We start from the raw sequence: 14,452 nt of genomic DNA, 5'->3' as shown, positions 1-14,452 counted from the left end.
TAAATAGATCTAGTAAAGGCAGTCAGTAAAAGTCAACATTCATGCCTGGTAAAAACTCTTAGTAAAGCAGGAATAAAAAAAACTTCCTAACATTAAGAGGTAATCTTTTTTAAAAAGCCTACAGTAGTCATCATTCTTAATGATGAATCATTGAAAGCATTGTTCCTTTAAGAGCAGAACGAGGCAAAGGAGTCTGCCATCACCTCTTCTGCTCCACAAGGCAAGGATAAGACAGATATAAGGAGAGAGAAGGAAACAATACTGTCTGTCATTATTTGTAGCTAATATAATTGTTTACGTAGAAAACCCCAAAAGAATCTACAGACAAATTATTAGAATTAATGAGAGAGTTTACCAAGGTTGCTAAATACAAAACAATTCACCAAGGTTGCTAAATACAGAAACTGATATATATCTCCCTAGATTAAGATCTTAATCTTAAAATTACAAAGAGATAAACCAGTTAAAAATGGGCAAAAGACATAAATAGGCACTTTACAAAAAAGGAAACAAATCTCCAATAAAAATTAAAATACACTTGACCTCATTGATGGCCAGGGAAATATTATACAAGTCAATGCCACAATAAGATCCTGTTTTCCAACTCCATTGGCAACAACTAAGAAATTTAGTAACACCGACTGCTGATGGAGATGAAGATCACTGGGACCTTTTATATACCACAAATGGAGTGTAAACTGGTACAACTTTGAAAGACACTTTGGCTATTTGTATTTTGTAAAATTGAACTAGATATGTTATAAAGAAGTTCTTGCACATGCATAAGAATATTCATTGCCATACTGTTAAAAAATGGCAAAAATTGGAGGCTACCAAATGTCCATTGATAGGAGAACGGATAAATAAATAGCTATCTATTCCCACAGGGAATCAACTCCAGCTACACACATAACATGGTCAAATATAATGTATGAAAAAGGCAAGTTGCAGAAAACTGCATAAAATCATGACAGCACTTTTATAAAGCTCAAATGAGTAAATGAAACAATATTTCGTTTAGGGATGCATATACAAATGATAAAACAACCTATTTTTAAAAATCAAGAAAATGGTCAACATAAAATTCAAGCCAGTATTATCTCTAATGAGGAGGCAGGATAAGATAAGAAAAAGGCATACAGGTGGATGCATTAATAGGTAATGTTGGGCTTCCCTGATGGCACAGTGGTTAAGAATCTGCCTGCCAATGCAGGGGACACGGGTTCGAGCCCTGGCCCAGGAAGATCCCACATACTGCAGAGCAACTAAGCCCGTGCACCACAACTACTGAGCCTGAGCTCTAGAGCCCACAAGCCACAACTACTGAGCCCATGTGCCACAACTACTGAAGCTTGCACGCCTAGAGCCTGTGCTCTGCAGCAAGAGAAGCCACGACAATGAGAAGCCCGTGCACCGCAACGAAGAGTAACCCCTGCTCTCGCAACTAGAGAAAGCCCACGCGCAGCAACGAAGACCCAACGCAGCCAATAAATAAATATATTTTTTTAAAAAATAGGTAATGTTCTAGTTCTTAAGATGGATGGTGCATTTCCAGGTGTTTATTTTATATTGCATTTATTATTTTGATGTTTCAAATACTATGCATAAAATGCTTAAAAAGTGGCCTGTAGTTTCCCGCTTTCACCACTCCATGGCAGGCTAGTCCGCCAGTAAAGTGACTCCTGAATGGGAAAGGCTAGTGAAAATGGAACTGTACCTAAAGACAGTGTTCTAGTGAGCACTCAATTTCCCCTGTAGGAACACATGCAAAATGTAAAACAGGGCTTTTTGTTCTGAGTGTTTACATGCACAACCAGGGCAGCTCAGGTGCACATTACTCTGACCTGGATCTTGCAGCTCTGTTGTCAGGTTTTGTTTTTTCCTTTCTTTTTGCCTTATGTAACCATTTTTGAAAACTTAAAAGTGTATCTGCTTAAATGTTGATTTTTATTTTTCAGAACTTTCCAGTATTTCCCAAGGTTTCATTTCTAAATTAACAACATGGAGCATAACGTTGGTTACTTGGTTTCCCTCTTGGCAATTGACACATCTAACTTCCCCTTCTAATGTTTATTGATTAGGGGCGGTTTTGTAGCATTAGCATTAGAACCACTGCTTTAATGATGTCTGGATGACACTGTTACATACAGGAATATTTAAAAATCAGTAACAGTGTTAAAATAGCAGCACAATATTCACAATAGTCATCAAAATTACTCACAGGAATTCTGGTGCCAAATTGCACCAGTCACAGGAAGTGACTGACAAACGTTGGTAGGTATTTCTGTTTTAGCAGCCAATGTTATGCCACCAAGTGGCAACAGCACAAACGGTCCTCCAGCCACCCAGTTCCTTTTTCATGCTCTACACCTGCCCTGTCCACTTGATCAGCCACTAGCCCCATGTGGCAACTGACGTCTTGGAACAAGATGTGACCTAAGTGTAAAATACACACTGGATTTTGAGGACTTAGTATGAAAAAAAAAAAAAAAAAGTAAAATGTCTCAGTAATTTTAATACTGATTACATGTTGAGATGATAATATTTTTGGATATGTTAGGGTAAATAAAATACATTAAAATTAATCTCACCTTTTTAATTAGACACTAGAACATTTAAAATTACATACGTGGCTCGCCTGTGGGGCTCACATTTTATTTCTATTGGACAGCACAGCTCTAGATGTTATCACCAAGACTTGCGATCCCTACCTACCAGAGTCGGCTGCATGGGTGTGTGGCCGGTGCAGTCGTACAGGGGGTCCCATGTTCTGCAGTGCTGTTACTGCCTCGAAATCCTTAACTGTATCTTTGAATTTGCGTTTCAGAAGGAAGTCTGCTAGAACAATGGAGCATGCGCCAGGGGCTGGAAGCCTTGGTTCACGCGCCATCCCGCCTCCTTCCTCCTCCCGGTGTCCCTGGCCCTGCCCGGCGACTGCTGCTCCCTTCCGTCCCTGGTAGAGTTCTGGGCGCGGCCATGGGAAGGGTCAGGGGTGTGATGGTGCCCATCCCTTCCCCGGGCTGGCTGCGCAGGGTCTCTCGCCCACCTCAATCCAGGGGCGAGAGTTTCACCGGCGCCGAGGTCTCAGTACCGTTGGGAGTCGCCTGTCTGCCCCGGTTTGGGCAGGGGGCCCTGGGGCAGGAGAGACACCTGGCCTGACCTCTCCAGACTCCGCCAGGCTAGGGCGGTCATCTGCTGGCAGGAGCCGGACACAGCAGCACGCAGGCCTGCGCTCGCTGCAACCCTGCAGGAGGGATGCGCCCTGGGGGGACCGCTCTCGCTAGAGAGTGTCCGCGTGTTCCGGAAGCGCGCCCTACTCTGGCTCCGAGCTTGGGGGAGGATTGGGAGGGCTCTTTTCCTCCTAACGACCTTCCTCCGTCTTTCTTGTGTTTGTCAGTTATGGACAGCTCAAGGCACCCCTGGGGACAAACCGTAACTCACAAATTGTGTAATTTCTGTATTGTGTGATTCCGTGTGTGAGTGAAATACTATGATAGTTGCATTTAAAACTGGCATTGCACAATAGAAAGATGAATGGTAAAATTCATGTTAGTAATTACAGTTTTAATTTTAATTTACTTTATATATTTTAATTAAAAAAATTAATTGTGGCAAAATACACAACATAAAATTTACCATCTTAATCATTTTAATTGTACAGCTCAGTACCATCAAGTATTTACATTGTTGTGCAACCAACACCTCCATATTGCAGTACATGTCAGAATTTCTTTCCTTGTTAAGACTGAATAATATTCCATTGTATGTATATACCACATTTTATCCATTCATCCAGCCATGGGCATTTGGGTTGCTTCCACTTTTTGGCTATTGTGTATAATGCTGCTATAAATGTGTGTGTATAAATACCTCTTTCCATTTATTTTGCTAAAATAAACAAGACTGCAATTAATACCTTTGTACATACATCACTTTGCGTGCTTTTAAGTCCATTTCTAGGATAAATTCCTAAAAGTAAAATTGTTGGGTCAAAGGAAATGTGCATTTTATAATTTGTTAAATATTGCCAAATTGCTGTCCATAGATGTTGAACCATTTTACACAGTCACCCCAGCACTGTATGTTTTCAAACTTTTTGATCTTTGACAATATGCTAGATTAAAAATGGTATTTACGTCAATAAGAATGAACAGAAACATGTGAAATACGTTTAAGTCCATGAGTTTGTAGTAATACAGTAAACTTCCCCAGCAATCTGTAATGTTCATTTTTGGAGGATGTTAGGGAAACAATTCATTATTTTGAAACAAACAAACAAAAACAAAAGGAAAGAATCAAGTATGACCTGCCTTTTCTATGTAAACTGTATGTCAGCATAGCTAAATAGTTAACAAGAGGAAGTTTCTCTTTATAAAAGTATTCTCATTATTAAATAAAGAAGAAATAATGCAACCACTAAGGAAATGATGGATGTAGGCAATGATCATCAATGGTTGCAAAGAGAGACCAAGATAAAGCGAGAAAGAGATGAGTAGACATCCATCCTATGCTTCGTAATAGGATACCACTGTGCTACCTCTCAACTATTCTTGCCTAAACATTCAAACTGAATCTGAGAGTCACCAGGTCTAACTGCTAACAAGTTACAGAAAATATAGGGATGAGAAGAACATGTTAAACACCAAATCAAGGGGATGCAATCAGCAAAATTCAGACCGTAGGAAACTCTACAGGACAAGTGACCTAGTTTCTTCAATAAATAAATTAAAAAAGAAGAAGAAAAAAAAAGGCGGGGGGGAGGGATAGGGACTCTCTAAATTAAATTTAAGGTACATAGCATCCAAATGCAATATATGGGTCTTATTTAGATCCTGATTCAAATGAAAAAACATGTGCTATCATTTATGAGACATTTAGGAATGTGAACCCTGATTAGATATTTAATGATATTAAGGAATTAATTGTTGATTTTAAGATATTATGGTATTATGCTATTTTATAATATTATATTTTAGATAATATGGTACTATTTTTCAGATTTATGATAGGTTAGATTAAAAAATCTTATCTTTTAAAGATATATACTAAAATAATTATTGATGAAATGATAAAATGTCTGAGATTTGCTTCGAAATAATACAATGGGAATGTGTGTGGGATGGGGTATGGATGAACCATGACTGACTATGAGCTTATGATTATTGAATCCAGGTGATTCGTACTCTACAATTCTCTCTACTTTTGTTTATGTTTGTAATTTTCCAAATAAAGAAGTTTATTTCAAAAAAAAAAAGACAATGAAAGGGTAATCAGAAACAATGAGTACAGATGGCTCTTTTTTGGAATTTTGATGCAAAAAGGAAAAAAAAAGCAACAGCTATCAGGGTCAACAGAAGGGTATTACAAAAAAAACACACCTTAATTATTCAAGTATTACATATGTATGGAAAAGTGTACTGCACAAGGAATCCTCACCAAATAAATACCCCCATATATTAAAAAAGGTCTTTTACTGGGTCTTTTGGGTAAACATATATAGAAAACAAATGAACCCCACATCTAGGAGTATAACATTTAGCCCACACACACAGTGAACTCACAGTATGGAAAGGACAGAGCAAAAACAGGCAAAAATAGGCAGGCTTCCACTTTTGTGAGAAAGGGGATTTCAAGCTAAGAAGTTGGTTTTGTTAAATAAGAACTGAGACCACCCATGTCAACATGACACAACTGCTCTAGGAAATTCTAGTCCAGGAGGATAAATAGATTAATTGTTTGCTTCCAGAAATTAATTTATCTGGGCAAATAGTTTGCTCATCTGGGACAGGACAGATGACTCTCAGGACCACAGACTGCTCACATAGGCAAAGAGCTCACATATATGACCAAGTTTATTTAACGAGACTTGCTTCAAGACCCCTGCTTTTCTGTGTCTACGGATCTTAAACTGTCTTAAATGTCACAAACTGTGCCCACTCCCCATCAATTTCTTGCTTTGAAAAACCACTGGAGCCCAGGCCTCCAAATCCTATAAACGCCCTTTCTTGAAATCCTCCTTCTTAGAAACTACACCAAGTCTCTTTCAAGGTGTTATTCTCCCTTTCTGCAGTAAATACTGAATTAACTTAGACTTACTTTGCTTGATCAACAGGTTTTTCTGGTCTTCTTTTGAGGAGTCGACAGTAGCCAAGAGTTCTCCTAAAATCTGTGAACTTGAATGAGAAAAAACTGCCATTTATTTTCAGAAACCTTTAACTGAAAGTGAGCATTTCCTTCAACTATGAATGTGCACAACAAACCGCAGTGACTTTTGCACAAGTAAAAATTACAGGTATTTTCAGTCTGCATTATAGCTGTTGCATACATCTCAAAATATCATTTACGCTTAACACTACTTTGAAATGAATGATAGGGTCAGAATTGTGAAGACGCTGAGATTTTACCCTCCCTGCAAGCTAACAAGTCAGCTTGCCATAGTTTCCTGGATAAGGACAGAAGACACAAAACTCCTGGATCCCAAATGTAAGACTTTATTACTCACAGCAAAAGGGGTAGCTAGAGTGTCAGCGTATTTGCGCTGTTTCCCTGAGCTCTAATTCCCACCGGGCAATGTGGAGGGCCAGGTGACTGGAGCACATGTAGTAGATTATGTTACATAAGAAGAATTTAGAGCCGAGGGCCCAGCACTTGTTTGAGTAAGCAGCAAATAAGCTAGTCTGTTGCCTAAGTGACTACCTACTGAAACCGCTCAATATCACAAGGGTAAACTCAGCAAGGATGTCCAGAACCCCTGGTGGACTGCCTCTCCTACATGTAGTACTAGATCTTGTCATTAATGCATTTATAAAGGAGCAGATGTATTACTCTATCATCATTTTGTTTTTATATTTTAATATAATTCATTTCCTTTATAATCCTATGATTTTATTGTATGCATACAAATACATTACTCTGAGATGGGGTTGGTAAGCTTAACCAGGCTGCCAAAGGGGCCCATGGCACAAATAAGGTCAAGAAACCGAAGATTTTCAAAAATATTTTCACCAATAAGTGTGGATATAAAAATAAAATTTTATACAACTCCATTACTAAGGAAAACCTTTTCAGAGCTCTTCTTGTCTAGAAGGCAGAGTGGGAAGGGCCCTGGCACCAAATCCAGGGCACTAGAGTTTGACTTTTAGTTGTATGAACCCCAATTTTCCTTATCTGTAACATGAGATGCTTGTTACCTAACTCACTGGCTCAAAACGTAGAGAGGTACATTGTCACACGTTGCTGGTGGGAGTGTAAATTGAATACCTTTTCTGGAGAGTAATTCGGCTATATGTACTCAAAAATATTCAAATCCTTCGAGCTAGTAGTTCCATTACTAGAAATTTACTATTAGGACATAATCAGATATATAGACAGAAATGTAAGTAAAAAGATGTTCACGGCAGTATTATTTATAGGTAAACACTTCTGTAAATATCTGTAATGTCCAACAATTAGGGCATGGCTACAGAAATTGTGGCACTTCTATACTGATAAATGCAGTCATTATGGATTTTTATAGCTGAATGTTTGGCACCATTAGAAAATGCCTATGATTTTATGTTAAGTGGGAAAAAAAATCTAAAACTCTTTATGTAGTATGCCTCCAATTTTGTTTAAGTGACCTATGTATGTATATAGGCTCAGAAAAAAAGCCTAGTTAGAATTTTACTGAAAACGTTACTGCTAGTGGTATAATATATACATATTTGACATTTTAAAATTTACATTTAAAACATTTCCCAGTATTCCTCAATAAGCATGTGATGCTTTGTAATAAGAGAAGCCAATTATTCTCAAAAGCAGCTCAAAATTGAGCTTATTTATGTGCAATGCTATGGAAATCATACTGTGCTACACAATTGTGAAATGTTATTAGTGTTTTTCTGGGGCTTTAGAAGCATGGTTGGATTCATGTTTAAATCAATAAACTTGACTGCAAGGAAGATACATTGGTCAGTGGGCGGCCCAGTTTTGTGCAGCTCCTCCAGCAGGCGGGCTCCCTCTGCTTGCTCCTGCCCCCTCCCCCTGCAGCCCAGCAGCTGAGAGACTCGCCCTGCTCTATCTAACCTCTGTTTTTCTTCTCCCCCTCCCTCCACCACCAAGCCCTCCTTCCTCCGGTACAAGTCTGTCTGGTCTTGTCTCCTGGGCTGAATCATGCCTCAGAAATGGAAAAAGCCTCAAGGCCAGGGCCTGTCTGTGTTAAACAGCTGGGGCCCAGCTTTGAGTGTGCCATCAATGTGCATAATGAGAGTTTTGCTGCAGATTCCAGGTTAGAGGCCTCTGTAGGTGGTGCCATGTTTCTGGGCTTCTGGGCCTGAGCCCTGATGGAACGCTAAAACCATATGGCCAGACAAAGGTGAGGAAAAAGCCACTTCTGTGGCATGATTTGAGGGCATCCTTACCCCAGAGGTCTCTGGTGCCAACTCACTCTCCTCCACTCTTGAGATCTCCACCATAGGAGAAGGCTCCTGTTAAAATATACATGGATCGCCTGGGGCAGCAACATATCCTAATACTAAGACAGGGGCTGGGGCTTCCCTGGTGGCACAGTGGTTAAGAATCCGCCTGCCAATGCAGGGGACACAGGTTCAAGCCCTCGTCCGGGAAGATCCCACATGCCATGGAGCAACTAAGCCCGTGCACCGCAACTACTGAGCCTGCACTGTAGAGCCCGTGAGCCACAACAACTGAGCCTGCGTGCCACAACTACTGGAGCCCGGTCGCCTAGAGCCCGTGCTCTGCAACAAGAGAAGCCACCGCAATGAGAAGCCCATGCACCGCAACGAAGAGTAGCCCCTGCTCGCCGCAACTAGAGAAAGCCCGCCTGCAGCAACAAAGACCCAACGCAGCCAAAACTAAATTAATTAATTAATTAAAAAAAAAAGACTGAGGCTCTGGAATCAGACAGACTCAGTTAGATTTGGATCCCAGCTCCACCACTGCTTGGGGATGTCACTTGATGTCTCTGAGCCTGGGTCTCCTCATTTGTAAACGATGACAAAAAGCACTTACATATACCAAGCATATGCCAAGCACAAATCTATGTGCCTTTCTTATAGTAACTCATCTGATCTATGCAACAACCTTATTTAGGCACATGCTGTTATCATCGTGTTCATCTTACAGATGAGGAAACTGGGGCCCAGGGTGGTTAATTAACTTACTCAAAGTCTCACAGGATCAGCACTAAGATGAACCCCGGCAGTATGGTTCTAGAGTCTATGTTTTTAAGGACCATGTTTGGGAGACTCACTGTAAGATGGAACAATAGTAACTATGATTTATTAGGAGCTTACTTAGTACCAGACACTGTGCTAAAGGCTATGTAGGAATTTCTCGTTAGTTCCTCCCACTGCCTGGATGAGGGAGGGACTACTGTTACATGCTAACCCTGACCTGGCAGGACAGTCTGCTATATACAAGGCCCTCTATTAAGGGCTGGGCCTTCAGGGGTTGCTACAGCATAGAAGAACTAAGATGTGTCCATAAATAACCGTGATTCATGGTAGAATCAGAGCTTGATGGAGCTGGCAGAGAGCTTAGAGATTATCTGGTTTAAATTTGTGTTTACTGATGACAAGAACTGACTTGCTTTGTTTTTTCCCACAGGGTTTGGGGACTCAATGATATAATGATAACAATAGCCAACACTTAATGAGTTGCTTGCTGTGTGTGTATGTGTGCTGTTGTGTGTGTGTTTTTGTGTGTCTCTGTGTTTATCTCATTTAACCCTCACAATGACCAGACAGAAGCACTGCTATTATCCCATTTCATAGATAAGAAAACTGAGTGAAGAAGCTAAATAAGCAACTTGTCCAGTGTCACACAGTTAGCAAATGGTGGAGCTGGGATGCTGGCAGAGTAGATTCCAGACCTTGGGTGCTGAACCACCATGCTCTCTGTCACCCCAGTTACAGAAGGTGGTTAAGAAGCCTAGGAGGCGGGGGCTGGGTTGGGTGGATGGGAAAGTGTTGTAGACCATAAAGTGCTATATAGACATGAGTTATTATTAGAAAGAGGTAAGGGACTCCCCTGGTGGTCCAATGGCTAAGACTCTGCGCTCCCAATGCAGGGGGCCCGGGTTTGATCCCTGGTCAGGGAACTAGATCCCACATGCTACAACTAAGAGTTCGCATGCCGCAACTAAAGATCCAGCATGCCGCAACGAAGATTCCGCATACGGCAACAAAGATCCCGTGTGCTGTAACTAAGACCCAGCGCAGCCAAATAAATAAACAAATATTAAAAAAAAAAGAAAGAGGTAAGGGTTCCAAGAGAGGTATAAAGTGGTACAGAGCTCAGGGCAAAACAAGGAAGATCTCTAGGATGAGATAGCATTTGCTTTGGATTTGGACCTGTGTTCCTGGGTAGGAATGAGGAATGTCCAGGGTGTGTGTGGGATTGCCAGGTGGGGAAGAGTTTCCTCTAGCCCTCTCCCATTAACAAAGGATGGATGATCAGATTAGCTAACTAGCACCTAAGCCCAGGAGAAGTGATCGGGACCATAGAAAGCCTTGGGGACCTCCAGCCGAGATCCTAGCTGCAGAGAGCAGGCTGGGTGGGGGCCACTCAGAGGGGGATAAAGAGGGAACAGAAAGCTGGTAGCAGGGTCAGGGCATGGGGGTCAGACAGCCAGCATCCAAATCCTGACATTCTAGCACACTCAAGTTATGAGGTCATGAGCAAGTTACACATTTCTTTCTTTTTTTTTTTTTTTAAATCTTTCCCTGCTCTCCAGTGCATTTTCTTTTTTTTTGTTTTTTTGGGTTTTTTTGTATGTTCTTTGTGCTATTTTTTTTTTCTTATTAGTCATCAATTTAATACACATCAGTGAATACATGTCAATTCCAATCTCCCAATTCATCACACCACCACCCCCACCCGCCGCCGCTTTCCCCCCTTGGTGTCCATACGTTTGTTCTCTACATCTGGTTACACAACATTTCTATCTCAGTTTCTTCATCTGAAGAATGGGAACGATAATAATGGCATGTCCCTCAGAGGCCTGCTCAAATTTAACGTGCTAATCTGTATACAGTGTTTACTATGATGCCTGGCACACGGTAAGCACTCAATATGAGCTCGCTATTGTTATTTCTGTTATTGTAATCCCAGGGTACCTGACTGGTACCATGATTCAGGGAGGAATGGGGTCAGAAGAAAGAAGGCACATGTCGACTTCAGTCTACTTTCCTTGTAAACCTAAACGTGGCAGGGGTGAACTGGCTCGGGAAATAACACAGACCAGCTGCCCCCTCTCCTCCACCTTAGGTTTTGTCTTTGACAATTATTACATCTGCTTTTCAGGGGAAGTCTAGGAGAGAGAGGAGGAGGAGACAAAGGCTAGTGGGCTGCCAGTCCTCTGAAACTGGGCTAATAGAGACTGGTCATCAGTCTGATTTTTGACATCTTCCTTCGGAGGTTCTGTTGGAATTTCTCAGCTCTTGTCAATTAACCTCCCCAGCCCCTTGCATACTATGGATTTACTTTCCATATGTGTCCAGAGGCAGACACATCCTGCAGGGAGAATGCAGATGGGGTGGGAAGTCCTTTCTTGAACAGGTTAATGGCACCATAGAAGTATGACTGGGGTGGGAGCTAGGGAGAAGGGAAACTAATGTGTACTGACAGGCACTCCTTCGCAGGACGAGGCTGGGTGAAGGAGCTTGCCTGTCACCATCACACCAGCCCTGCAAGGAAAGTATTTATTACCCCCATTGTACAGATGAAGAAACTTGCCCAAGGCCACAGCTAACCCACAGAGAAGGGAGTCCAACCCAGATCTATTCAACACCGAAAGTCATCCTCTTCCATTAGAGTATGTGGGAGGCTTACAGGACTAAAACAAGTATCTTTACTGGTGCTTGAAAAATGACATTTTGAATACATTTTATACAAAATCTGAGAAACTCCATTGATTCAGAGCTGTAGGCTGGGCTGACCTGGCTTGGAAAAAGGAATATTCTATGGAAGGTACAGCTAATTCTGCTCATAGGTCACCTCCAATCCCCAGAAAACAAAGTACTGGATGTTGGTCCTGTCTTTTGTCCAGGTAGAAGGTTGCAGTTTGCTGTCATCAGCAAATCAATCTCCATCTGGATACAACTATTTTCAGTTACATTTTACTACTGATCATTTGCTCAGTGGCTTTCTGTCAAAGGGGAAGGGAATAGGTCAGAAGCACAAGGAGCTATTTGTGGGCTCTGGTCTTTGGGAAAGCAGCCTTGTCCTGTTTATACATCCTCTCTCTCATTTCCAGCCTGACCACAGAAACATCATCCTCCAAGCCCAGGTAAATATAGGCTACCAAATACTCTCCAGTCAATGGCTACTGAGCAACCCAAGGCGCCCAGAACCCTATACTAGGCAACTGTGATAAATAAAGAAGGTTCCTGACCTTGGGCTGCTGGAGCAGAAGTATATTCCCATCTGGGGGAGGAGGCTCCGAAGTGCAAGTTCTGAGCCCCTCTCTGGCATGACTCTTGGTTTAGTCACCCTTTCTAGGACTCATCCATTTACACAACCAAATTGAGGTGTCAGCACCAGGATGAACCCTAGTTCATCTCAAAAGGGCAAGAGGAGGAAGAAGAAAGTTTCTTTTTTTTTTTTTTTTTTGATGTGGACCGTTTTTAAAGTCTTTATTGAATTTGTTATAATATGGCTTCTGTTTTATGTTTTGGTTTTTTGGCCCACAGGCACGTGGGATCTAAGCTCCCCTACCAGGGATCAAACCCGCACCCTCTGCATTGGAAGGTGAAGTCTTAACCACTGGACCACCAGGAAAGTCCCAGAAGAAAGTTTCTTACTCAGCACTGAATAGCTGGATGAATCAGGTCTCTTTCAGAAAATGAAACCAAAGGGAAGAAAGGGCCTGTGTCTGGATCACCTTCAAAAGCTGGGTGTGAAAGGGGCCTGTGTCTGGATCACCTTCGAAAAGTTGGGTGTGAAAAGAATGATGCAGGGCAAAGGGCTGCAAGGAGAGGGAGGAAGGGAGGGAGAGGGAGAGAGAGAGGGAGAGAGGGGCAGAGAAGAGGAGGAGCCTAGTTGCTCTATAGAGCCTAGGAATTAAATCAGTTGGAAGGGAGCCCCCAGGTCCTACATCCCAATGTGTCACTGCCAAGTGCCCAGAGGCCAAAAAGCCTGGCTCAGTCTGTCAAGAACTGGAATTTTTTCCAACCCTGAAGCCCCAGAATGAGAACAACCAGCTTCCCCTTCTTTTCCACCAGTTATTTCAGAGACTCTACTGGTAGAACCCCACCTTCAGCTCTGATTTCCAATGTTGTTTTTGTTTAACATGGGTGAAAAAGTGTAGAGATCTGAAAATAGGTAAAGTTGTACTGTAGAGTGGAAGAGAAAAATCTGAGAAGTGGCCCAAACCCTCACCAATAGCTCTGCAACTAAGACGAGGCCTTCACCAACTAGGATTGGAATGGTGGGGTTCAAATGAAATAATTTATGTGAACTCATTGAGCCCAGCCTGGTCCCTTGGGACCAAATAAATGTATTTGTTCTTTCTCTATGGTAGATATTGTCCTTTGTGTGTGTATGGAGGGAGTGACCTCCATATTGAACTTATACTTTCTGTGACTGCCCCATGAGATTCATCACCTCCACTCCTACCATCCTAGTCCCAAACCCTTCCTCCTAAATGGCCTTCCTGCTTTGACTCCTGCCTACTAGTTTATTCTTTACATAGTAGCTAGAGTGATCTTTTAAAAAATATAAATTGTATCTTGTCACTTTTCTGTTTAAAACTCTTCAAATGCCCCCACTACACTTGAGTAGAAATTAAACACTTTACCATGGGTAACTGGGCCCTAACATGACCTGCACCCTGCTGATTTCATCTCCTATCACTCTTCCTATGGCCCACTTTGCTGCAGCCACCCTGACCTTTGTTTCTGAACTCACCAAGACTGTTCCCTCCTCAGGGCTTTTGTACTAGCTATTCCCTCTGCCCAGAATACCACCTGTTCTCCTTACCTGTCATGGAGGTCTTGTCTGACCGCCCAAACTAAATTAGCTCCGCCTCCCACCCCCCATCACTCTATTTCATTTGCTTCATAGCAAATGGTAATGATACTAACTCAGCCAGTCTTGTCTATTATTTGTTTACTTGTTTATTGTCTGTTTCCCCCGCAACAACACAGTCCCTGAAGGGGCACTGTGTCTATCTGGTCTATCACTGAATTCCTAGGGCCAAGCAGAGCCTGGCACATAGTAGATCTCTAATATTCGTTGGATGAATGATCTTTTCAAATCCTAACAATCTGGTGAGGTCTGTGAGAAAACCGAAGGTCCCGTCAGATTCAGGATTAGAGTCCTGCTCTGTCCGAACACAGACTTCGTCTTCCTTCCCAGGGTACCTCGCCCCTTTCCACAGTTCCCCATCTCTCCCGACCTTTCTCACACACTTAATCCTCCTCTCCAGGGAGGGCAGGCCGGACTTCCAGTT

General features: G+C 42.1%; 1 long non-coding RNA gene across 2 annotated transcripts in view; it reads right to left on the bottom strand.

The window, feature by feature from the left end:
- LOC133084087 (uncharacterized) overlaps window positions 1-14,452 on the bottom strand; it is a 33,476-nt gene that overhangs the window by 18,157 nt on the left and 867 nt on the right. For both annotated transcript variants that reach the window (XR_009699372.1, XR_009699371.1), the window contains exon 2: window positions 6,097-6,173. This is a non-coding gene — a long non-coding RNA (uncharacterized LOC133084087). The remainder of the gene's footprint in view (window positions 1-6,096; window positions 6,174-14,452) is intronic.

This window comes from Eubalaena glacialis, chromosome 2, assembly GCF_028564815.1.
Source record: "Eubalaena glacialis isolate mEubGla1 chromosome 2, mEubGla1.1.hap2.+ XY, whole genome shotgun sequence".
In the NCBI taxonomy this organism is placed as follows: Eukaryota; Metazoa; Chordata; class Mammalia; order Artiodactyla; family Balaenidae; genus Eubalaena; species Eubalaena glacialis.
The sequence above is the reverse complement of the archived record's forward strand: the minus strand, read 5'-3'. Positions and strand labels throughout refer to the sequence as shown.